This window comes from Gorilla gorilla, chromosome 3, assembly GCF_029281585.2.
Source record: "Gorilla gorilla gorilla isolate KB3781 chromosome 3, NHGRI_mGorGor1-v2.1_pri, whole genome shotgun sequence".
Lineage (NCBI taxonomy): Eukaryota > Metazoa > Chordata > Mammalia > Primates > Hominidae > Gorilla > Gorilla gorilla.
Window position 1 is genome coordinate 16,898,020 of NC_073227.2, and position 25,867 is coordinate 16,923,886.

At 37.2% G+C, this 25,867-nt stretch overlaps 1 protein-coding gene and 1 pseudogene across 4 annotated transcripts in view; one reads left to right on the plus strand and one right to left on the minus strand.

Annotated features, from left to right (window-relative positions):
- Window positions 1-25,867, plus strand: part of STX18 (syntaxin 18) — a 122,315-nt gene that overhangs the window by 27,403 nt on the left and 69,045 nt on the right. The window lies entirely within an intron of this gene.
- LOC101132387 (small ribosomal subunit protein eS7-like) lies at window positions 6,980-7,684 on the minus strand (annotated as a pseudogene).

Here is a 25,867-nt window from a genome sequence, read left to right on the forward strand (position 1 = left end):
TTTTTTTTTTTTTCCCACAGACCAGAGCCCCCTCCTAGTTCCTGCTTTCATTACCTAATGTATGGGTACCTCCTTTGGTGGTTTGGATTTTATATTCTCTGATTAACCTGTTTATGCCACTTTCACTGGATTGTAAGCTCCTTCGGATCAAAGACTAGATGGATGTTATCCTATCCCATTGTATTACTGCTTAAAACACAGTGCCTGGCTTGTGAAAGGCACTTGCTCCTTGTTGACCAAATGAGGACAGAGTGGATCATCCATTCGGAATCTTAGTATTGAAAGGTAGGAGTGAAGAATTTTTAAGTTAGTAGAAATCACATCTAAATAACATATAACTCTCTTTTTTGCCATAACGAAATAACTGAAAAATAGAACTTTTTAAAATTTCTCACTTTAAATGTTTTTAATGAGACCAATGATAGAATGAATTTTATTCATGAAGTCTCCATTTTCCATTGAAGCTGCACTATCTGTTGCTGTGCTTAACAGGTTGATAGCTTTACTTATGGCAATTTTTGTGGAACTGCTTTCTCCATCTGCAGTGAGAAGACTGAGAAACATTTTTCTGATTCATATATCTACGTATATCCTTTTCTTCATGATTCATGGAGAAGCCTTGCAGAAATAGTCAGTAAACAGTATTGAATACTTACTACTTTCAAGGTGCCGCTTGATACAGTGAAGCCATGATATACAAGTCCTGGCCATGTGGATTTTGAAGTATGTGGTTGATGTCATGTCTCCTTTAGGCTGGATTCTCTCCTGCAACGGAAGGTGCCCTCTCAATAGTTCTTTCTCCAGTATTGACTCTTAACGTAATTGCATGTCCTTACCCCCACTAAGGACTTCAGTGTCTTTATCACACCCCTGCCCTCAGGTTAAAAGGGGAAGAAATCACATCATTTATAAAAGCAGTGATGGAACATTAGTCTTTATAAGAAAAAAATAGAAGTTTATGATTGTCTCATCACAGTCAACTGGCAATTCATTACTGCAGTAGCAAGGAGATATCCCAGACCTCTGGCTTTGCTGTCAAGATTGAGTGCTGGGGTAGTTTTTACTCAGCATTAAAGATTTCATTGGCCATGCTGTTTTGTCGGGTGTCTGTTTAAGATGTAGCAGTGTGATTTTTACTAACTTGATTTTATAGATTTTCAGTGTGTCACATTTAAATAATCTACTTTTGAAAATAGTAGTGTCTATTTGAGTATGTTGCTCACCGGGGAATGTGGCCTCTAAAAGCAACCATAAGATCCAAGAACAGAGCAGTGAGGGGCCATGACCATTAGATGACTTCCACGAAGCAGTCTGTGACTCTGTTGGTTGAAATCCCCCACACTTTCCTTTCCTTCTTCAAACCTTTTTCTCTATCCTTTGATTATGATTGGCTCCTGGCTGGATAAAGTGGTGCTGCTTCTGGGATAAAGCTGTAATCATGCGCTTGAGTCTACTTCTACTGGAAGATCCCAGATGAATGGGAAACCCCATGAGCTCTGGCTTGCCTAAGGCAAAGCTGAGATTTGAGATCCAGGCCAGACGAGGGTCCACCCCTCTATCAGAATCTCCACTCTCAAAGTACAGGTACTTCTTTACTTAACATAGAACCGAATTTCTGAGGTTTCCTAAAGAGACAACCAGGGAAGGATTTCCTGTGTCTGTCTCCTCTCATTCTCTGGGAAGTCTTAAAATTTTTCAACTTAGACTGCTTCCTTCTTTAAATTCTAAATTGAATGCCCTTATGTCCGTTTGATATGTATATTATTATTATATTCCTGGATTTTATTCTTGAACCCAGTTGGAGTTTCAAGGCAAACATTTGGTTTTCTGTCAGCCCACAAACTGAGCAATGGTTGGTCAATTATGGTCTTCTGTTGACTGAGGCAGAGTCACATGTTAAAAGTATATTTTATTAATAGCCCAGAAAGCATACGAACTGCCAGCTTTTTGCCATGTCTAACTTTGAGCATTATTTAGTAACAATATTCCCAGTTTTCATCTGTGGATTACTTAAATGTGTCATCCAGGAAGTCACTGTAAGATACGTTGGTGAAAAAGCCTTCAAGCTTAGATATTGTGTATTCTGCTTACCTGCTTACCAACTCATGCTTCCCAGAGTACCTAACTCACAAACGTGCCTCAAATGCAGAAAAGCAAATCTAGTTCAGTATTATACAGGACTGGTAATGTCCTGGCTGTTTGCTCTGTGGTGTGCTTGTTAATCAGCAGTAGATGATTGTGGCACATACCTATTCTTGGTCCTGAAATCACCCTTCTGTCAACAGTAGTGCCTTCCTTCTGCCTGGGAACTGATCCCCACTCTGGCTTCAATCAAGTGGTTTCAGTACAAGCTGCTGTGTTTCCATAGTATCTTCTACTCTCTAGGTCATGGACCAGGGATAGCAACCAGACTCAAATCAGGCCAATCAGAATCCTTTCCTAAGATTTTTTGTTTAATTGGAATTAGGAAAAAGAATTATTCTTAGTCCAGAGGCCTGGATTTCAGCAAACAAAGCTCAGGAGCTGTTGGTGGCCAGTTTTCACTGCTGAGCTGCAATGAGAAAATTAAGGCTAAAATGCAGACAAAACAAGTAGGAGTTAAGAGAGTTCTAGAGGAGTTTTAAATATCTGGTTTAGTTGTTGCAGAGGCGAGCTGTATCCTTGCTGTTCCCATCTTTTGATCATTTAAACCAGTGGCTCGTGCAATTTTGCTTCTAGGGGATATTTGCCAATATCTGGAGACATTTTTGGTTATTACAGCTAGGGGGCTACTACTGGCATCTAGCAGAAAGAGGCCAGGGATGCTGCTAAACATTCTACAATGTACAGCTCTCCCACAAACACCCCCACCTCTGCCCCCAGACAAAGTATTATCCAGCCCAAAATGTCAATAGGGCTTAGGTTGATAAAACCTGAACTTTAACCCATCCTTCATATATTACCTTAGTATTTTTCAAATCTCCTCTCCTTCTGTTTTGGAAAGCTAGCTAGAACTAGTTTATGCTTAAGAGGACCTTAACCTAGGGGCATACACACACACACACACACACACACACACACTAATCATGAGTGTTGTTTGGTGATTGTATGTATTTTCAGTCCCATATTTAAGATTTTTCAGTTTATAGCTGCCCTAGTATACAAATACACCGTCACCCAGGTTTAGAAGGACTATTAATTCCCCTACCACATAGATTCAAATAGCTACTTCTAGGCTGCCTTGGGTACCTAAACAATACATATTCCAAACTATTGAAGCGAAGGCTATTCAGAAATTGCTACTAGGATTGCATCAAAATTATGCTGTCCTCCCTAAGATTTGTTTTACGATTTATATTAAACTCATGTATTAGAGATGAAATCACTATTTTTAGGAATGATTATGATAAAAATCAAGTGTTCAGTTTCATAGAACAAAACATAGCTGTCATATGAAGTCCTTGATAAAGCATTGCTGGCACAAGGAACTGTGAGAGTCCACATTAGCATAGGCTGGACAAGCTACATTCCTCTTTGAAACTGTCAGAATGCATTGTACCTTTGATTCATCTTCCAACCTACATTCAAGCCATGGCATGGATTTCTTTTTTTAAATGTTGTAAATTTTACTTTAAGTTCTAGGATACATGTGCAGAATGTGCAGGTTTGTTACATAGGTATACATGTGCCATGGTGGTTTGCTGCACCTGTCAACCCGTCATATAGGTTTTAAGCCTTGCATGCATTAGGCATTTGTCCTAATGCTCTCCCTCCCCCTTGTCTTCCACCCCACAACAGGCTCCAGTGCGTGTTGTTCCCCTCCCTGTGTCCATGTGTTCTCCTTGTTCAGCTCCTACTTATGAGTGAGAACAAGTGGTGTTTGGTTTTCTGTTCCTGTGTTAGTTTGCTGAGAATGATGGCTTCCAGCTTCATCCATGTCCCTGCAAAGGACGTGATCTCATTCTTTTTTATGGTTGTATAGTATTCCACGGTGTATATGTGCCACATTTGCTTTATCCAGTCTATCATTGATGGGCCTTTGGGTTTGTTCCATGTCTTTGCCATTGTAAATAGTGCTGCAAAAAACATACATGTGCATGTGTCTTTATAGTAGAATGATTTATAATCCTTTGGGTATACACCCAGTAATGGGATTGCTGGGTCGAATGGTATTTGTGGTTCTAGATACTTGAGGAATCTCCACACTGTATTCCACAATGGTTGAACTAATTTACACTCCCACCAACAGTGTAAAAATGTTCCTATTTCACCACAGCCTCTGCAGCATCTCTGTTTCCTGACTTTTTAATAATTGCATGTCATGGATTTCTTGATGGACAGATTGATGGAAAGAATGTTAATGAATAACTTGACAAGGAGGATCTGAGACATGTAGCAGGTACCTGCAGTTAATCACCTAGATTAAGACCCAGATTTAAGATTACTTATGTTTTACACACAATCTTTTTTTCTTAACTTTCTTTGACTAATTTTTTTAAAAAACTGTGACTGGGGATGATCTGTGTTTCTCTTCCTGTGCCTTCCTCCATTGCTTTGGTTAAACTAAAATTAAACTAGCAGAGTGTTTTGTGAAGCTGAGTTTCTCTTTGTGTCTCTCTCCTTTGCACACAGTTGACACATAGTAGGCACCCATTATAAAATGCTCATAAAACGATGCGTGGTGATATCCTGCAGCCCCCTAGTTCTAAATATTCTCTGTAGTCCAGAAACTCCCAGATTTATATTTCCAGGTCAGACCTCTTTGAAACCCTACACTTAGAAACATCTATAGTTGTCTACCTACCTGACATTATTTCTGTTACCTGAGTATCTAATAGACAGTCAGTCTCCTTTCTGTTCATCACACATGCTTGATACACACCTGTCTTAGGGCCTTTGTACTTATTGTTTCCTCTACTTGGAATGATTTTCCCCAAGTATTTGCCTGGAGATACCTGCCTGCATAACTTTTACTTCCCCTTCAAACATTTTCTTATATGTCATCTTTTCAATAAGTTCATCCTGACCACCCTGTTGAAAATTAGAATTCACTTTTTTCCCTACACTCTTCCTAGATTTCCCTTACTTTGCATTACTTTTGCTTTCTGTCCCGTAACACTTTCACCACTTACCATACTTTGTTAACACACTTATTATTGATTTTAACATATTGATTATACTTATTGTTTATTATTTGTCCAAAATATGGCTGGATTGTAACCAAAACCCATGATCATTTAAATTAGGGTCTTTCGACTCCAAGTTAAATTTTTGTTACAAGACAGCCTTTTTGTCACAAGAATGGGTGAAAATTTTCGTAATCTATCCACCTGACAAGGGTCTAATATCCAGAGTCCACAAGGAACTTAAACAAATTTACAAGAAAAAAAAAACCCTTTAAAAAGTGGGCAAAGGACATGAACAGACACCTCTCAAAAGAAGATATACATGCAGCCAGCAAACATATGAAAAAAAGCTCAGCATCACTGATCATTAGAGAAATGCAAATCAAAACCACAATGAGATACCATCTCATGCCAGTTAGAATGGCGATTACTAAAAAGCCAAAAAACAACAGATGTTGGTGAGGTTGCAGACAAAAAGGAATGCTTTTACAGTGTTGATGGGAGTGTAAATTAGTTCAACCATTGTGGAAGACAGTGGCAATTCTTCAAATAACTAGAGGCAGAAATACCATTTGACCTAGCAATCCCATTAGTGGGTATCTAGCCAAAGAAATATAAATCATTCTGTTGTAAAGATACATGCATGCATACATTCACTGCAGCACTATTCACAATAGCAAAGACATGGAATCAACCTAAATGCCCATCAATGATAGACTGGATAGAGAAAATGCAGTACATATATACCATGAAATACTATGCAGCCATAAAAAGGAACACGATCATGTCCTTTGCAGGGACATGGATGGAGTTGGAAGCCATTATCCTCAGCAAACTGACACAAGAACAGAAAACCTTATAACACTGCCTGTTCTCACTTATAAGTGGGAGCTGAATGATGAGAACACATGGACACATGGTGGGGGAGCAACACTCACTGGGGACTGTCGAAGTGGGGACTAGGGAGAGGGAGAGCATCAGGAAGAATAGTTAATGGATGCTGGGCTTAACACCTAGGTGGTGGGATGATCTGTGCAGCAAACCACCATGGCACATGTTTACCTATGTAACAAACCTGCACATCCTGCACATGTACCCCAGAACTTAAAATAAAAGTTGAAGAAAAAAAATTGTTTGTTGTTACACAGCAGCTCCTTCTTGTTAACTTCAAAATAATCCTGACATTTTAGAATCTGGTACTCCTGGTCTCCAAGTAACAAGCTTCTCATGTATATTTTATATATAATCTTTGTGCAACACACAAAAAAACAAGATTTTCACCAGATTTTTGGGATCCTCTCAAGTGAAATATAGGATATATGCCATAAATGGGAGGCAAGAAGGGACAGTTCAAAGAGATAGGTTGTTGTATTCTAGAGAAGCAAAAACGGGAGATATGGTGAGGTCCACATATGACATACTTAAGACACCATGAACAGACAAAAAACAAAAACAAAGTAACAGTGGTTTCAGATATGAGCCCTAAGTTGAAGTCCTAAAAGCAGGTGCTTTTCGCACGGGCACTTCAGTGTCCTGTGCACTAGGGGGAGTGTCAGCCATGATCCATTTTATTTAATAGTGATTAATAATTCTCCTGAGCAGTGATGGAAGGCCAGCTAGTGTTGAAGTTAAAAACATCCTATAATTGGACTCAGAATACCTTTTACTTTTGTGTTAGGATAGCCAAGGTCATCTGTTCTGAGGTCGCCTCTGTGGCATGGTGACCGATCAGTGGTAAGCAGGCAGTAAATACGGAATGCTTCCTTTCTAGGCTAGAACATAAGGGACTAGGAGACTCGTATATTTTTCTAGCTAGCTGCCGCTTTTTAACTTTTTTTTTTTACTGTGAATATATTTTATTTAGTCATTTTTGTTTACACTTGAAACTCTGGGAATTCAAAATTAACATCCTTGCCCGTGAGCTTCTTAGAGACACCAGAAAAAGTTTCAGCCTGTGTTCCACGTTGTTCTGCTGGGCTTTGTCCAAACGAACCTTTATGAGCCGGCTGCCGTCCAGTTTCACGTGAATTCTCTTGCCCACAGTTTCGCTTGGGAAGATGAAGTCCTCAAGGCTTGTGTTGTGCACAGCTGTCAGAGTGCACTCCTGGGATGCTTTTGCTTATTTTTTGTGCGGCTTTTTCGAATTGGCTTAGGCAGAATTCTCCTCTGAGCGATAAAGACAATATGCTTTCCACTGAACTTTTTCTCCATTTCGCATACTAGCCGGACTTGGATTTTCTGGAAAGATTTCAGTGGAGGAACGGGAACAAAGATTGTGATAGCTTTCTGACCACCATCAACTTCCATTTCCTTGGCTGCCATAATATTCAGCTCCGTGAGCTGAGCCTTGAGGTCCAAGTTCATTTCCAGCTCCAGAAGAGCCTGGGAGATGCCGGACTCTTTATAGTACACTGTAAAGTATGGGTTGTTTACCCTCATAATTGCATGGCTGACTGAGAGCTGCTGCTGAGCATCAAGAGGGAGTGTCATGCCGTCTTGTACTGTGTTGCTAGCATTCTTTGGAACTCATCTGGCTTCTCGCCATTGGGCTTCACAATCTTGGCGCTCCAACTGAACATGGCCTTCTCCTTGCTGAGCACTGGCTTAGGAAGAGCTGCTTTTTAAAAATTTAAGTGTTATTTGTAGATTAGCATACAGTAAGCTTGACCTTTTTGCTAATACAGTTCTCTGAATTTTAGCATTTTATGTACAATAGTCCCATCCCCCACGTTATCCACAGTTTAATTTTCCAGTTTCAGTTACTCACGGTCAACTGCGGTTCGAATTTTATCCTCTCACTTCATCACAAAAAGAAAGGTGAGTACAGTACAATAAGATACTTGGAGAGAAAGAGACCACATTCACATAACTTGTGAGAATTCTTCTATTTTATTATTATTGCATTTATTCTCTAACTCTACCTAATTTGTAAATTAAACTTTATCATAGGTATGTGTGTATAGAAAAAACATAGTATCTATAGAGTTCAATGCTATCCTTGGTTTCAGGCATCCACTGGGGGTCTTGTACTCTCTCCCTGTGTGTGTATGTGTGTTTTGTATAACCATTTCACAATTAGGATGCAGAACAGTTCCATCTCCCTTCAGAAACTCCCATCCTGTCCTTTTGTAGTCACACCCACTCCCTTGAACCCACAAACTGTTCTCCATTGCTATAATTTTGTCTTTTCAATAACATCATATAAATGAGATCATATATACCCTTTGAAACTGACATCTTTTAGTCGGCATAATGCCTTTAAGGTTGATTCTAGATGTGTGTGTATCAATAGTTCCTTCTTTATTACTAAGTAGTATCCGTTACATGAAGTTACTACAATTATCTATCACCTGTTGAAGGACATTTGTGTTGTATCTAGTTTTTGGCAATTATGAATAGAACTGCTACAAATGTTTGTATACAGATTTTTGCATGAGCATACATTTTCATTTCTCTAGGGCAAATACCTAGGGGATTCCTAAGTTATCTGGTGAGTGTATGTTTAATGGTATAAGAAACTGCCTGTACACAAATGTTCATAGTGGCATCATTCATAATAATCAAATAGTGAAAACAATCTGAGTATTCATCAACTGATGAATGGATAAATAAAATGTATATCCATACAATGGAATATTATTTGGCAATAAAAAATGAAGTACTGGTACCTGCTACAATATGGATAAACCTTGAAAATATGCTAAGTTAAATTAAAAAACAGGCACAAAGGGCCACTTATTGCATAATTCCATTTACACATGGTCTCCGACTTACTAAGGTTCAGGACATGATTTTTCAACTTTCACAGTGCTGCAAAAGTGATAAGCATTCAGTAGAAACCATACTTCGATTTTTCGTTTTTGTTTTTGTTTTTTGAGACAGAGTCTCTGTCACCCAGGCTGGAGTGCAGTGCTTGATGTCAGATCACTGCAACCTCCACCTCCCAGGTTCAAGTGATTGTCATGCCTCAGCCTTCTGAGTAGCTGGGATTACAGATGTGCACCACCACGCCTGGCTGATTTTTTTTTTTATTTTTTTATTTTTAGCAGAGATGGGGTTTCGCCGTGTTGGCCAGGCTGGTCTCGAACACCTGGCCTCAAGTGATCCGCCTGCCTCGGCCTCCCAGAGTGCTGGGATTGCAGGCGTGAGCCACCACGCCCATCCCCATACTTCGAGTTTTGGATTTTGATCTTTTCCCAGGCTAGCAATGTGCGGTACGACACTCCCTCTTGATGCTCGACATCAGCTCTCAGTCAGCCATGCAATTATGAGGGTAAACAACCCATACTTTGCAGTGTACTGTGTAGCCAGCATTCTTTGGATATGATTTTGTCCAACTGTAGGTAAATACATCTGTAAGTGTACTGAGCACACTTAAGGTAGGCAAGGCTAAGCTACGATGTTTGGTAGGTTAGGTGTATTAAATGCATTTTTGACTTCCCATATTTTCAATTTATGATGGATTTATTGGGACATAACCCCACGGTAAGTGAAGGAACCGCTGTATATGAAATGTCCAGAACAGGCAAATCCATAGAGTCAGAAAGTAAATCGGTTGCCCAGCACTGGGGGTGTTGGGGGAAATGGGGAGTGACCACTAATGGGTATGGGATTTTGGGGGTGATGAAAATGTTCTAAAACAGATTGTGGAAATATGATTGCACAACTTTCAAATACACTAAAAACCATGGAATTGCACAATTTAAATGGATGAATTGTTTGCTATGTGAATTAGGGCTCATTAAGGCTACTATTTTTTTTTAAACAGCTACTTATTTTCTAAAGTGGCTGTACAATTTTGTGCTCCCACCAACAATGTATGAGAATTCTAGTTATTTCACATTCTCCCAACACTTGGTATTGTTAGTATTTTTTATTTCAGCTATTTTAATAGGTGTGTAGTGATACATCATTGTTAATTAGCATTTCTCTAATAGCTAATGAGGCCAAACATCTTTCATGTGCCCCCCTTGCCTTCTTTAGTGAAGTGTCTGTTCAAGTCTTTTGCCCATTTTTAATTTAGTTTTTTGTTTTCTTAGTTTTGACTTTGAGAGTACTTTATACATTCTGAACAACAAGTCCTTTGTCATGTGTATAATTTGCAAATATTTTCTCTTAGTCTCCCATTTAACTTCACTTTTCCTTCTCTGAAAGTAAATACTTCTTGCTAAGTTTCGAGAGGTATCAGAGCTTTATTGTCTGTGTACTCCTGTATCCTGAGTGCCTAATAAAGTCTGGCACAAAACAGATATTCAGTTAAGATTTGATGGATGAATGAATGAATGAATTCCCTGTTTTTACTGATAAGCCACAGATTTTTTTCTGAGAGATAATAAATACATAAGAAGTAAATCTGAATAGATCATTTTCCTGATTAAAACACTCCCTTCCAGGTATCTCTTTAGAAAAAAAAAATAAGTAATCTCTACTCTAGATTAGAAAGCATGGCATGATCCAGCTTGATTCCTTGAACATTTTATGTTCTCCTCCACCTCACAGCCTTTACAGATGCTGTTCCTCTGTTTCAGACAGCTCTCATGGTATGCTTATGTTTTTGCTTCATAGAATTTTATTTGTAAATACGTGTTTAGTGTTTTTCTCCCTACCAGATGTGTAAGTCAGTGACCTTTACACATTTTTATTCATGTATCCCCTAAAAGAATTTTGAAAAAAACTGAGTAACCGCTCATATGTATCTATTAATCTGACATCTATAATTCTTTATCGTAAGTTTAAATAATTGCAAAGGATATAGTTTTCAGTGTGTTATAAAACTTGACATTTTAAAGTGGAAGTTTTTATCACTCTTTTAAATGTATCTCATGGAATCTGAATACCATATTTGATATCCACCATCATTTGTTGAAAAAACCATTCTCAAAAACTTGACAGTCATCAATTTTACAACCTTTTCCTCCTTGAACTCACATTTCCATTTCACTTTCCCCACATAATATCCTATCCTGGTTTATGCTTGGAAATATTTTTAAAATTTTTATTTCAGTAATTTTTGGGGAACAGGTTGTTTTGGTTACATGGATAAGTTCTTTAGTGGTGATTTCTGAGATTTTGGTGCTCCTGTGACCCAGAAATCTTTTATTGATCATTTTATCATAGTTCTGTGCAACAGAAATAGATATGCAAATTGAAATTTAATTTTTAAAAAAATTTCCAGTGATGACCGAAAGTCTCTAAGTGTTGTATGTTGAGTTGTTCTGTGTTGAGTTACCTTTGTAATTATTACTAGTGTATGTGGATTAAACAACAACAATAAAAATACACTATTTTATCAGAAGAGCCTCTCAAGGTGATGCATAGGTTTAGTTTTTTCTACTGATGTTGTGTGCAAGTAGATGAATATTAGTTTTTTAAAGAATCTGACAAGGTTTAATATCAATTTCATTCTTAACTTTCATTTCTTAGTGACGTTAAGAGCTGAGAACCCTCATTCACATAAACAAGGAGGTAAGAAGGGAGCTTTTGTTAGGGCACTGCCACACCACGCAGTTCTTGGAACTTCCTCTGAATTACATGCCGAAACTGTCATTAACTTTTTTTAGTGACCTGCCAGACGACAACTCAGTTAGATTCTCTATTAATTTTGTTGGATGGAAAAAAATTGGGAGCCGTTGACTTGTGAGAGGCTCTGTTGTCCAGTTATTAGAGTCATTCACGTTCTCAGCTTCCCCAGGATTTCTGAGCGTTGTTTTGTTTCAGGTTTTTATATCCGGGACAGCGCAGCATAGTAGGGGTGGGTTTGGTGAGAACTCTGTGTTTGTTTTCTGAAGTAGGAGAAGGAGATTGCATCGGGCATGTGGGAAAGTAGAGCCGATGAAGTGTGTGTCATGGCAGATTCTCATGCAGATCTGCGTAGGAAGACAGATGAAGGTTAGGGACCTAGACATCAGTTCCCTTGAAATTACATGTGCCACACACACACCTTAGCAATTCAGCCTCCACTTCCAGGGATACCCATCCCTCCGTTATGTGGACTGCTGCTGAGAGCTACAACAGGGCAAAGAGCTGTGTATTTTTTTTTTCTTCAACACAGTTTCCTCAACTCAAGGCATCCAGTAAGAACTCAATATTTTTTTTTCACTGATATTGAATACAGGGAAAAACTTTTTATGTAAAATTTGACTCCAAACCTGTGAACCTTTTCAGTTTCATTTGAAAATATATAAAAGGAAAAGTTTTATCCTTGAGTAGTCTTTTATGCCATGAAGTTAATTTTCAAGAACAGAAATATTCTTTTACAAGGACAGTTTTTATTGACTCCTAGCTTCTTGCTAACTTAGTAACACTGCCCATTTCCCTAAATTCTTTTTCTCTGTTTTCCCAATTACATTGTTTTAGGTAATTTTTACTGTTTTTCAGGTAATAAGAAGGTTCCACTCAAATTCTTTACTAAAACAATGTTAGGGTGGTTTTGGTACATTTTATACTAATGTAATTTTCACCAAATTAAAAAAAAAAGTGCTGTCATTTGTTTCCCTTTTGCCTATAGTGCTTTCGAGGTATCTGGCAGATACTTTTAGGTATATTACACCTAATAGAGGTCTTTGTGTGTACATCAAATGAGTATGTTCTACGCTGTTTAGACATATTAACTGCAGATTGGCAGCTTCATCTTTCCATTAATGTGCAGGTTCTTAATGCTTAGGAGTATCCTGGAGCTTTCTGTTTTTCTGAGAAAATCTAATACAGATTTTCAGTTGCCTTTTAAAATGCTATACTTCTCCAGGAAACCTTATCTTTAATATAGCATCTGGTTTTCTGTGAAGTTACAAGTTTGAATCAGAATTTCCAGCTGTGGCATCTAGTTTTATGGAGCCTGAATTGAGAATCAAAAACTGGGTTATGTATTTAAATACCAGAAGTAAATGTTATCTTTCTTTTTATAAAACAGTATGGCATTCGTATTTAAGTATTTCCAATTTGCAGAGTTATTGTTCATGATCTGCTTCCAGAGAAGCAAGATTAAATAACAGCTGAACAGCTTTAAGTGAATAGGTTACATTTTGTTCTTCTGTTAGTGTCCTGTGAACCCAAACACTCGGTGTCTCCACAGCAAAAGATAAGAATCATAAAATGTTAGAACGCAAAACAGTCTGAGAGGTCATGTAGTGTGACTCCCCTCATTTTCCAGATGAGGAAACTGAGGTCTTATTTTCCCTCATATAGATTTTCCCTCATAAAATAATCACTAACGAGTGAAAGAATTGGGTTTAATTGCATTAGAATAATCATGTTGTTTACTGTTTTAAAATGCAGTCATTCTGACCGACAGTGAGAGAGAGGTGGCAGCAATGGTCCTGGAGTGTGGCCTGCCTGCCTAGGAGGCTGGGAGGGATGCTGTGAGGCAAACAGAATGAGAAACCATGTAGCAAAAATGTGGCTATATTTTAGAAATGCTCCTAACTTTTAACTTTGTAACTCCTTTTTAAAGCCGTTATGTTAAGGAATGACAAAATCAGACAACAGGTTCAATGAACAAAAATACTCTGGTATAGTTTAGCAAAAAGATGTTCATTACAGCATAATTTGTCCTTGTGAAAAATTAGAAGAAACAAACTAGGTGTCCAACAACAGAGAAATTGTTAAATTATGGTAAATTTTTTATTTTACTTTATTTTTTTTGAGATGGAGTCTTGCTGTTGTTGGCCCCAGCTGGAGTGCAATGGAGCCATCTCGGCTCACTGCTACCTCCTTCTCCTGGGTTCTAGCAATTCTCCTGCTTCAGCCTCCCGAGTAGCTGAGGGTATGGGCGCCCGCCACCACGCCCAGCTAATTTTTGTATTTTTTAGTAGAGACAGGATTTCACCATGTTGGTCAGCCTGGTCTTGAACTCCTGACCTCAGGTGATCCCCCCACCTCGGCCTCCCAAAGTGCTGGGATTACAGGTGTGAGCCACCGTGCCTGGCCAAATTATGGTAAATTTAAGCAATGAAATGTTATGTAGCCATTAAAGGTAATTTTTTAGAAGAATTTGTAATTACATGTACTCATGGTGTTGAGTAAAGTAAGTAGAATACAGAAATTACATATAATATGGTTTAACTTATATGAGGGCTATATGGTCATCCCTTGGTATCCTCAGGGGATTGGTTTCAGGACTCCCTCTGGATACCAAACTCTGTGGATGCTCAGGTTGCTGGTAAAAAGGTGCAGTATTTGTGTATAACCTACAGACATCCTCCTATTTATTTCTCTGGATTACTTATAAAACCCAACACAATGTATGTACTACGTAAATAGTTGTTATACTGTTTTGGTTAGAGAATAGTAACAAGAAAAAAATCTGCACATGTTCAGTACAGGTGCAACATCCTTTTTAAAAAAATATTTTCCATCCATGGTTGGTTGAATCCATGGATGTGGGTGTGGAACCCATGGATACACAGGGTCAAGTTATGTGCATAAAATGGAAAAGAATATATTATTACAGTGATAAAAGAGTTTCTAGGTGATGTTATTATGGACTGATTTTATCTTCCTCCTTATATTTTGCATATCTCATAAACTCTCCACTATAAGCAGAAAATAAGGTTGGAGAAAATAAGAATTGAAGAGCTAAATTTTTTTTGTAACACCAAGTGATAGAAAACTCTAAAAATCTCATTGAAGATAGGATCATAGACACATAGTCCCTGATGCCTGTGCTGGGATAGTCACATACAGCTGCCTCACCTCTGCCCCCATGGTGAGGATCCCAGTGGTCAGGGACAGTGACCCATTTGGAACATGAGCAGTTGGGTCAAATCCACAAATAACTGTTTTAAACAGCAGTCATTTTATTTGAAAAAAAAAAAAAAGTCGATTTGAAAAGCCATTTCCCCCCACTGAACGCACATTGTTTTATTCTTTTATTTAGCAAGCAGTTCGGAGTGCCTACTAGTTAGTTCCTCTGACCTGAAGATAACATTCTGCTACTAGTGATTTTTTGCCCAGTGATTGTTGAAGTTTTCATAAATCTCGTTGATAGGATGTTCTATTGTGTAAGTAACTTGACAGTTCCTGTTCTCACCTGGTTCAGGTTTAATGATTAAGTTGGATTAGCTATTGAATAATGAATGTTAGTGTCGAAGCCAGTCAGTGAATACCTATGAATCTGAAAATGCAGCTTTAATCAGTGCTAGGCTTGCTGGGATCCATTTTGCTGTTTCTTTGCAGTACAACGTGGGCAAGCAGCTGTGCAAATGAAATGCTGTTTTTCTAAAAGGTAAGTTTTTTCAGAGCACAGTATGGTTTTCTTTGCTTTCAGAATTCTTTGAAAAATCTTTGAATATTTTGAAGTCCTGCATTCCACTTTATAATTTCAGATTAATAACTTCTTACTACTGTAATTTCATACATTTTATACTACCCCCAGGAAAAAAAGTATTTACTTACTTCAAATTTCTTATATTGATTTCAGTTGGTCTCATTCCACATTACAATTATGGCTTTCCATTCCACAAGGTACGGTTTAGAGTTGTGTTTCAAATTTGAAATGGGTTGTGCATTAATAAAGCTACTGTTTTTAATTTGAAAGAAAAGATCTTTTAAGGAAATTTTGTTAGGCACCAGGATAAATTTTTGAAATGTTTGTCTTATGTAAATTCATGATAGCCTCAAATTGTTATTCCTCTCCTAAGAAGTGGCACTTTCAGCTTCTTCATTTGCTGGTTTGGCTTAGTTGTATATTTTGTTTCATATGCCATAACCAAGGAATTCTAGAGCTAGTATATGCTATCTAGGTGAACTTTGTCTTCTTGCAAAAATAACCCTAAATTCTGTGAAACAGGTGATGTCTTACTTATTCTAAAGACCTTCAGAGAAAGAAATTCTGTATTCTTCCTAGTGTTTAGTTTCTTTCATTGTCCACATCTTTCTCTCTCTTTCTATCAAATAAAAAAAGCTAGATCTTTTTCTTAAAACTTAAACTGCTTTGCTATTTGATTTATGCTTACATGAATATAATCTATTTTTTATTATGCTCCTTAAATGTCCTGACTGCCTATTTTGTATTAGTTGATAGTTTTGCTCTGACAATAGTGTTTGTACACCAGTGAATTAGTATCACAAAACTGTTCTCCTTGGAGAGATTATGAAGTCTTTGATTTTGGATTGGAGCAATGATATAGATAGTCCAAACACAGGTGCTTACTTTAATTTACTTATTCAGTAAATATTAATGGAGTACCTATTATGTGCCAGTCATTGGGCTGAGGATTGAAGATACAAAACAAACAAAAACCACCAGTGCTACTGTGTTCTAATTTAGTGTTTTAAGATGTAGTAAGTCTAATAGGGACACCTTTCTGATATATTGGCAGTAATATTATTTTGGGGGGTATATTATCATCATTGATCTTATTATCAAGTACTATTTTGCGAAGAAAAGTCACTGCAAATCTACTTGCTTCTTTTTGCTGGGAGTGCCTCCCTTCAGGGAAAAAAAAATCTAAAAAGAAAAAAAAGCCCTCAACTTTAGGGAAGACATACATACATGAGTTGTAAGTTTTTCTTTATGAGAAACAGTATGCACTGAGTGTCTGTGGAACAAGAATTCCCTTTATCTAGAAAAGGATGACTCAGTTTGAATTTCCTAATTAATATCATTATTAAAGTCTTATGTGACTGTTTTTAGTACGTAGGAAAACACAACATCGCCCACTTACATGAATTGGTCATCATCCCTTTCTTTGACAGACCATAGACCTTAGACGGAGGCACCTGTGAATACATTATCTCTGGACAGAGGCATATTACCTCCTTACATTCTTGTGTCTTGGAAGGTAAAGTTGATGTTAGTTTACCTCTGCAGGAACAAGACAAATTTTATTCTAAATACAGTTGATATATCTCAGGAAAATAGGACAAGGTGATCCTGAGGATCGGCGAACACATTTTTTTACTGGCAGACCTTATTTGTATTTAAGGCAGTGATAACATGTTAGGCAGTATGGACAGTAATTAGGTATAAAGATTCTAGAGACAGATTAACTGGGTTTTAATCCAGTTCTGCTATGTACTAGCTGAGGGATATTGAGCACAGTACTTAACCTTTATGGGCCTCAGTTTTCTCCTATGTAAAATCAGGATACTCAGTTTTCTCATGTATAAAATAATGACAATCTTATTAGGTCATTAATGAGAATTAAATGAGTTAGTGTTTGTAGGACAGTATAAAACTCTGGTGCATAGTGTTACATAAGTGATATTGAATGAGTGAATAGACATTTAGTTAATTCATTGCTGTTTTCGGTTTTAATCACATGTTGTAATAAAGTAACATGTTCTAGTTCCAGGGCCTGATCAGTCAGTGATGATTAAGTACAACATTTCTCCCCCTGGTTTTTCTGCCCTGATGGTGCATTATAGGCATTTTAGAAAACAGAAGTCTGTGCTCCTCCTTGGCATATTGTCCAGTAATCCTGGGAATTCAGCCTGTGCCTCTGAGAGCAAATTGAAGGTCGAGCTATCCTGACCCCATACCAAGGAGACCTTGTACTGGGGAGTGTGGGAGTCATCTTGTCTTGCCCTCGCCTGGCCCTGGAGCCGGAGGGGGAGCCTGGACAGTGTCCACCGTGGGCCAGTACAGCCAATCCAGGGCCTAGATTTGGAGCCATCATCCTCACAAACTGCTTTGGTTGAAACGCTGGCTTTGTGGGGTTTGTTTCATGTAAAACATGAGGAAGCCCACCCTGACATTGTCTAGGCACTCTACTTAAGTCTTCTTTAGATGCAGGCTAGTTTGTCCTGGCCTTATGAAGGAGTTCTCCCCACCTCCTTGAAAGGGTGTGTAAGTCGCTGCTTCCCATGCATATCATGTAGTTATTTCAGGCATCTGTTCTTTTTTGCATCCTAAGTGCTTAAGGCTTACTGAATTTTAGTCTCCTGCATGACACCGTAGTGTAACATGACTGGTGGTAATTTTTTCTCCAAACTCATGGTGTGACAGCTGTTTAGCATAGAAGGGATTAGAGAGAAGATGTCAACCTTTCTACCCACAGTTGGATTGGGCAGCACCATCCAAGGCTGAAGAATGACATGCAGAAGCTCCTGATTATAAAATAGCACAAATATGTTAGGCCTCAGCTTTTCCTCCTTAGCGCAAAGGCTTGGGTAAGCTCAGTGGGTGGTGTGGGAGAGTGGATGTTGCATTAGAAAGGGTAGAGACTGCAAAGACAGGGCCACAAGTGAGGAATCCAAGAGCGAGGCTGATGGGATGAGCGAAAGGGGGTGAATTTAGGAGCCCTTAAAGATGTAGAAGCTGGAGGACTTGATGGCGGGTTGGCTGCAGTGGTTCAGTAGGAGACAGTGATCAGCTGTGAGGTTGTTCTCATAACCAAGACACAGGATCTCACTGGACTGTGTTTGGAGATGGGGGATTATCAAGTTGTGAGAGCCTCAGCGATTTTTGGGTGCCAGTTCATCCTGCTGCCTAGGCCTCTCTGTTACCTTACCACTGGCGTTGCTATTTAAGAAATCAGTGTTCATCTCGCTTATTGGCAGCTTTGGCAAGTCCCTCTGACACTCAGTTTCTTCATTTTTAAATGGAGGATCTTAGATTGTTTGCTTTACCTTTCTCTTGGAAACGTAAAGAATTTATAAAAAGAGAAATCTCATTTTTGAAAGTGTATATGGAAAGTGTAACGTGTCTTAAGGTACATTATTTGAGGAAATATAGTTCAACTATAGGATTAAAAAATTGCATTATCCGATAATCATAGATGTTCTTATTCACCTTCCCAGTATTTCAAACATGAATAATTTTTAGAGCGTGTAATGTGAATATGGACAGATAGAACCACTGCTCTGCTATTCTATTTTGCATTTTAACTTGTTCCATTTCTTTGCACTAGGATTAAAAACTTGTTTGAGTTTACTCAACAAAATTCATTTGCCTAAAAATGAATTTTATTAGGTCATTTTCCTGTTTAAAAATTTGGTCTGGGGGAGGTGCTGGAGGTGGACTAATACAAGATTATCTTTGTTTTTGCATTTAATTGTACAATTTAAATATAAAAGAAAGCAAGCCAAGGCAGGAGGATCTCTAGAGGCCAGGAGTTTGAGACTAGCATGGGCAACAGAGCAAGACCTTGTCTCTCAAAAAAAAAAAAAAAAAAAAAGAAAAGAAAAAATATTAGCCAGACACGCGTGCCTGTTACTTGGGTTACTTGGGAGGCTGAGGCAGATGGGTTGCTTCAGCCTAGAAGTTTGAGGCTGCATTGAGCTATGATCATGTCACAGCACAGCAGCATGGGTGATAGAGCAAGACCTTGTCTCAGAAAGAAAGAGAGAAAGAGAGAGAGAAGAAAGACAGAAAAGAAAGAAGAAAAGCTGCCATCTTGCGTCTCCATCATTTGTAAGAGAACAGTTTAACATTGTTGGCTTACAGAAATCCTTCACTAGACATTTGAGGTCTTCCAATATTAGCCTAGTACTTATATATGCCAGGCACTTTTCTAGGCCCTTTGCATTTCATCCTCACACACACTCTGAGGCATGTACTATTATCTTTCCTATTTTACAAGTGAGGAAACTGAGGCAAAGACAGGTTAAGTAAGTTTGGAATGCTGTATAATTCATGAATGTCAGCCTGCATTAGATCCAGGCAGTCTGATTCCAAAGTCCATGCTCAACCTCTTTGCTCTGGCTCCTACATCAGTGGTTCTCAACCCTGATTGTACGTTAGAATCATCCGGGGGCCTTATGGAGCAGGGTGGGGAAAGGATAAATAATTTTTACAGGGCCCTACATGAGACCAATCAGATCTTCCCTCTTCTGCTTTCAGGTTAAAAGTCACTCTCTCTCTGTTTTCTAGACCTTTGTAATCTCTTCTTTCCTTGATTTCTTGGCACATGTGGGGCTCCTAATGACCTTTTGCAATTAAGGACACGCAGCTTTTTGGTTTAGCTCTGTAAGACAGGCACCATGGAGATAGGGAGATGCTTCCCACCTGTATGTAACCTGCGCAAAGCATTTTACACATAACCTGGAGCTTGATTGTTAATTCCTCAGCATGTGATTCAATATATTGTTATTTTTGCATCAGGGGAAGAACAAGGATAGTTAATAAGAGAGATCTAGGATTAAATAGCAACTCTAACATATCTGAGGCACACTGTTCTTACCTATAAAATGGGAGAAGTGATCATATTAGAGGACTTTTGTGAAGATTCAATGAAATATGGAATATGCTCTGTAATGTAGTCATCAGAAATGAACGCTAAATCCATTGCCTTGTAAGTGAAGCACAGCACTGAGACTTGGATATGAAAAATCACTTGAAAGTATACTGTTCAGTCTTCAGTCAAATGCAAGAAGCCAGGGAATTTGGGGAGCTGGACTAGACCTTAGGGATCAGGGAATGCAGTCTCTTCATTTTATTAGCAAGGATTGAAGCCTGGAGAAGGAACTTGACCAAGGGTACACTGTGAGCCCAAATATATATACTGTACAATATGTAGTGTACAAATAGTTAATAAATACTTTCTTGGTGCTGTGATCATTATCAGTTTTTACTTTGTAGCATTTGTCTTCTTATCACCTCAGTGTGCTCATGTATATGTTATGTAACCCTCAAAACAATTTTGTAGGCCTAGCTTACCTGACCCCAGTGTAAGACTTTGAGATAAAATCCTAAAGGATACCACCATGGGATATGGGCTTATGGAGGTACTGAAAAATAACATATATTTACCTTGTTGACTTTTCTTGCATGAGGGGGAAAAGAGTTAAAGACATTCAAACCACATGTGATTGAAAGCCCACGAACCTCTTTCCAGTTCTGTTTTCCCATGAAAATGAGGCTGTTGTATCTTCATAATTTCTTGCATGTATAAGGTTAAAAACAGAGGGGAATGAAGATATTCCAGCTACATTTCTAGTAGAACACCTACATTTTGTTTTTCTAACCATACTGTAAAAACTTGGAAACAGCATTATGCTTTGCGATTATTTTAAAACCATTATTAACAATATTTTCTATTGATGCTTTAGTATAGATTTAGATTTCTAGTATCATTGATTATTATAATTTGAATTAAAAGTGAAAATTCATGATAGGTACTGTTTACTTGGAGGACCAATTGCTGTGGAAGTGTGCAGCCTACAATGAAGATAATAAGATGCGTCATTTGAATCAATATTTCTCCCACCTAAACAAAAACAATTTTGTTTAATCATAGAGGAATCATTTTTAGAACTACCAGGTGAATATGCTGTGGTGTCAGTTAAATACAGTGGAAACTACCTATTCTTACTATTTACAATTCCTAATCACTTTCTGTCTCTTTCTGCAACTCATTACACATACCATGATGTCTTGATTCCCTTAAGTGCCTAGTAAATTTTCTCTTCGTAGGACTATGAAATTAGCCATGGGCAGTGGAGGGGGGTGTGGGTTGGGAATGCCTGTGCCTTTTCCAAAAATTGGGGTTGCTTAGAGAAAATGATAATGTTTAGCATTTTTAGTGGTGCCTAAATGTGTGTAGAGAAACACCTATTTCAGGCCTCTCCAAAGACTTTGATTGTCTGAAAGCAGAAATATTTGCAGTTTGACTTTACTTGGTGTTTACAGTACACTTTCTGAGCACTTTATGGATATTTAATATTGTATGACATGATCAGCAATATCTTTTTTTCCAAATAAGTGGGTTTTTAAAAATATAATGGAATCAGAATGTGGCTAACTTTTAAAATTATTTATTATGCGGAGAAAAATCTGAAGCCATGAATTTTAAATCTCATGTAAGTTAAATTTGGAAGTACTCAGATTTGCCCAGAATCTGAATTTTATAAGCCTTAAAAACTTTGACATTTTAAAAATATTTGAGGAGTTTGTCATTACCATCTCTTAAATGCACACATTTTTTTCAGACTACTAGGGAAGAGAGTGGCTAAGCAGAGCATTGTTGACTGCCCCAGACATCCTCGACTGGTTTCTAAATCTGAAATAAACTTCTTAGTCATATGGTGATAAGCAGAATTCAGAACATGTCTTTTTTAATGCATGTGAAATAGAAAGTGATAGTCATCACAAAATGAAATTTGATTTATGATGTGTCGATGGATCGTCATACTAAGGCACGCTGAAAAATATTTTCAGTTTCCTAATAAAAACAAAGTGACCTCCCGTATGAGTGATTCTCCTAATTGTTATTGTTAAATGCTTTTCTTTATGCTTTTTTTCTTGCTCACACTCAGATAATCTACAAACACTGTTTGAATCCTGTGTTTCACTTTCTTTTCTTACGAAAAGTTTTCAGTGAATATAGTCCCTGAGCGAATCCTTTCCAACAAAGTGCTTAACTTTCTATGCACACAATTCAAAAGTCAATTAAATGTGCGTGATTCATTTATCACAAAGAGTACCACCTATACTCTGTGGAAAATTCTTTCTGTTCAAAAGAAGGTTCTTATTTCTAAGAATGAGCTCTGATTTTAATTAAATAAAGAGCATTTTATGCAATTTTTTTCTAAAGCTTAAGATTAATTTCTATGGTTACTAGGGATATAAATCTCTAGATTGCTTTAAAACAAAGATTTTTGTCCAGGAGAGAGTTGACAGCTCCCTATAAGAGAAGCTATTACTTAATTTTTCTTTCCTAAGTTTAAACACATAAAAATATTTGTAATGATACCCCAAAGGCATCATAAAAATGTAAAATAATTGTACTCTAAAATATCTAAAATTACAGGAAATAGACCTCATTTTAAAAAATGAACTGAGATTCATGGCTGGGTAACCTGGGTGTGACATACTTCAAAACCAGAATCTCTTGTCAGGATACTTTTAGTTTTTTAATGGCTAAAAAAAGAAGTCTTTTGTCAATCATAAAAAACTTTAAAATATGTTCATTCTATTAGGAAATCTTACTTTTTAGTTTCATTACCTTTAACGTATATTACACTGTGGCTGTGCTAGATCCCTTTGAGAGGCACATTTCAGTCTTTAGAATTAGATGGCATCACTAGGCTTGTGATCAACGATATCACAAGACAACCATTAGACTGTTTTTAATGATTATTTTTTAAAAGTACATAGCCATTTTCTAAGCAGCTTTGAAAATAGGCAGCATAAATCGTTTCCAGTGTCTTACTTACCCAAAGTATATTTCCTCTTTCGGTAGATGATGTTAACTGGTAAATTGTTCCCAGGTTAAAGGTTTGTCATATTTTAATAAATGTAGTGTAAAAGCTATAGTAGAGACACTTCAAGGAAAAAACCCTCAACGTTTTCAGTAAATGAAATTAATATATATCCTTTTTCCTACGTTAGTATTATGGTATCATTTCTTTTGTTATTTTTATTTACTAAAACTTTAATTGAGCCTTATATAGTAAAATATCCTCATGTTTTTAGGAAAAGTGAAATTAGATTTATAAAATGTCCAGACTGAAGTTTTGAAAGAAATGGCATTTTGTATATAATATGGATGAATGCTGTTGAGGCTAGACGTGCTCGTAGTTTAAAACATGCCTGATCCGGGAATGCTTTGCATTAAATGAGTTTATATTTTGAGAGCAAAACAGGGAAAGAAAACACTTTCCTTCTTTTTTTTTTTTTTAAGACACAAGAAAATTAAGTTGAATGCGTATATTGAAAGTGCTATAAGCCGAATGTTTGAACAACAAAAGTAAACACTGATTATTACAAATGTACATTTGGACCACGTTGCTTTTATCTTTCAAGCAAAACATTTCCCACAGTTTTTGTGGGTTTTTATTTAAGTTGGGAAAACTTTGGAAGTTTGTGTGAAAGTATAAATAAGTTTGGAAATGTCATGATTAGAGTTTGATAATAAACATGCAAAAGCAAATGGGAAACTCTATTAAAGTCAGATGTAACATTTAATAATGTTTTCTCTAAAAATGTATTTCTAGAGAGAAGAACAGTGATTTATGTGGATTTGAAACAAAGACTTTGGCTGTAATTTAAAATAAAGGTTAAATGTGAATTCTTCAGCCTGAACATGGATGAAGTTTTTTGTTTTTAAGAGCTTCCTTAGTGATTGTTATAGGAGCCTCTGTGCCCCTTTCCAATTATGGGCACAGAAATTATGCATGTATTTATAGATTCCATGTAAAAAAATTCTTAGTTTCCAGTAAATTTTAAGCTGCATTTTACGAAGTAAGCATCTGTAGAGAATCTTTTGGAGAAAAAATAGGAGGGAAAACGTTTCAGTTTATGTAATTATTGAAAGATACCACTGTATAGAGAATGAATAGAAATTTAAAACCGTAATCTGAAATTTGTTTTAAATCTCATTGTTATGAGATTGACCTCATAATTGCAAATCGGCATTTTGTGTTCAGTACAACTCCAATTCTTAAGGAAATTTGTCTGTTCTACTAGAGTAATACTGTAAGTTTAGGAAGATGCCCCTTTGGCTATTGTTACATATGGGCCCTTTTGAAAATAGTGGTCATGCTAATATTTGATCAGATAATGCTAACTAATGCTGTAGAGCTTTCGAAAGATTTCTTGAACATTGTGAAGTTTTACTTTCGTTTCTTAGGTACATGACTATGTGTATCTCTTAAAAGTGTATATGTATTTGTGGGGGGCAGTTAGTGTTACATTTTTATTATAAATTTATTACAATTTGATATGTGATTTTGAGTGAAATTCATTGCAATATGAATGAAAATTTTTTGTATGTATGGTGTTTCAAATGCTTTACCTAATTAATTGTCTGAAAAACTGTTAAAGGGGATTTAAATTGCATATACTAGTTTTACATTTAAAGCTTTCACACTGAGCTGAATTCAGATACAGGACCTTAAATTTTTTGTCCAAAGAAAATAAGAACTCATGTAGAATGAAAAGATATAATTTGAGTCTCAAAATCAAGATCTTTAATATACTGCTCAGGACCTAACTATTATTTTTCTAGTAGTTTTCACACATTTTTTTCCGGCATATGTTATGTTACGGAGTGATTATTTTGTGTTACTTTGTACACTTAAGTAGCAATCCATTTTTAGCAGTTGAGCCCTCATTTTGTAAAACTAAGCTGTTGGCAATTTGCTAGTTTCTTTAAATTCTAGAAACCACTAAGTTTTACCTTTTCATTTTTTTCCAAACAAAGAAGATGTTAGAACGTTCTGTAACTTATCTCTTGAAATAATATTTTCTGGCCGGGTGTGGTGGCTCATGCCTATAATCCCAGCACTTTGGGAGGCTGAGGCAGGCAGATTGCTTGAGCCCAGGAGTCTGAGACCAGCCTGGGCAATATGGCAAGACCTCGTCTCTACCAAAAAAAAAAAAAAAATTATTTTGCATGTGTATTGAAGTGCTTTGAGTTTCTTGCCTTGTTCACTCCAAAGACGATCATAATGACTTTCCTCATTATGGGAAAAAGGAAAAAAGGGGATCTGTATATTTTTGAGGACAGGGAATGATGAAGCAAGACCCTGGACTTTGCTTGGAATTTGGACATTTGTATTATTGGTCAAGGCCAGCATACTCTGCATTTTATTCCCATTCACTTAGTTGAAAGATGACTTTGGAGGCAAGGACATATATCTTGTTACCAAACCCTCTTTCTCAGAACTTCAAGATAAAATGAACATTCATTCCTTTGCTTTCGTTTTTGCTAAAAGAGAAAAAAAATCAGTTTGAGTAAAGCAAAAACATTTCTACTTTTGGGGTTTGAATGATGACAAAGCAGTTGAGATTAAATTATTGACATCTATCAAGCAGAATGGATGTTGAATGTATGTTCTTGCTATGGGCCGCTTGAAGTTGCTTTTGCTATTCTCTTTGC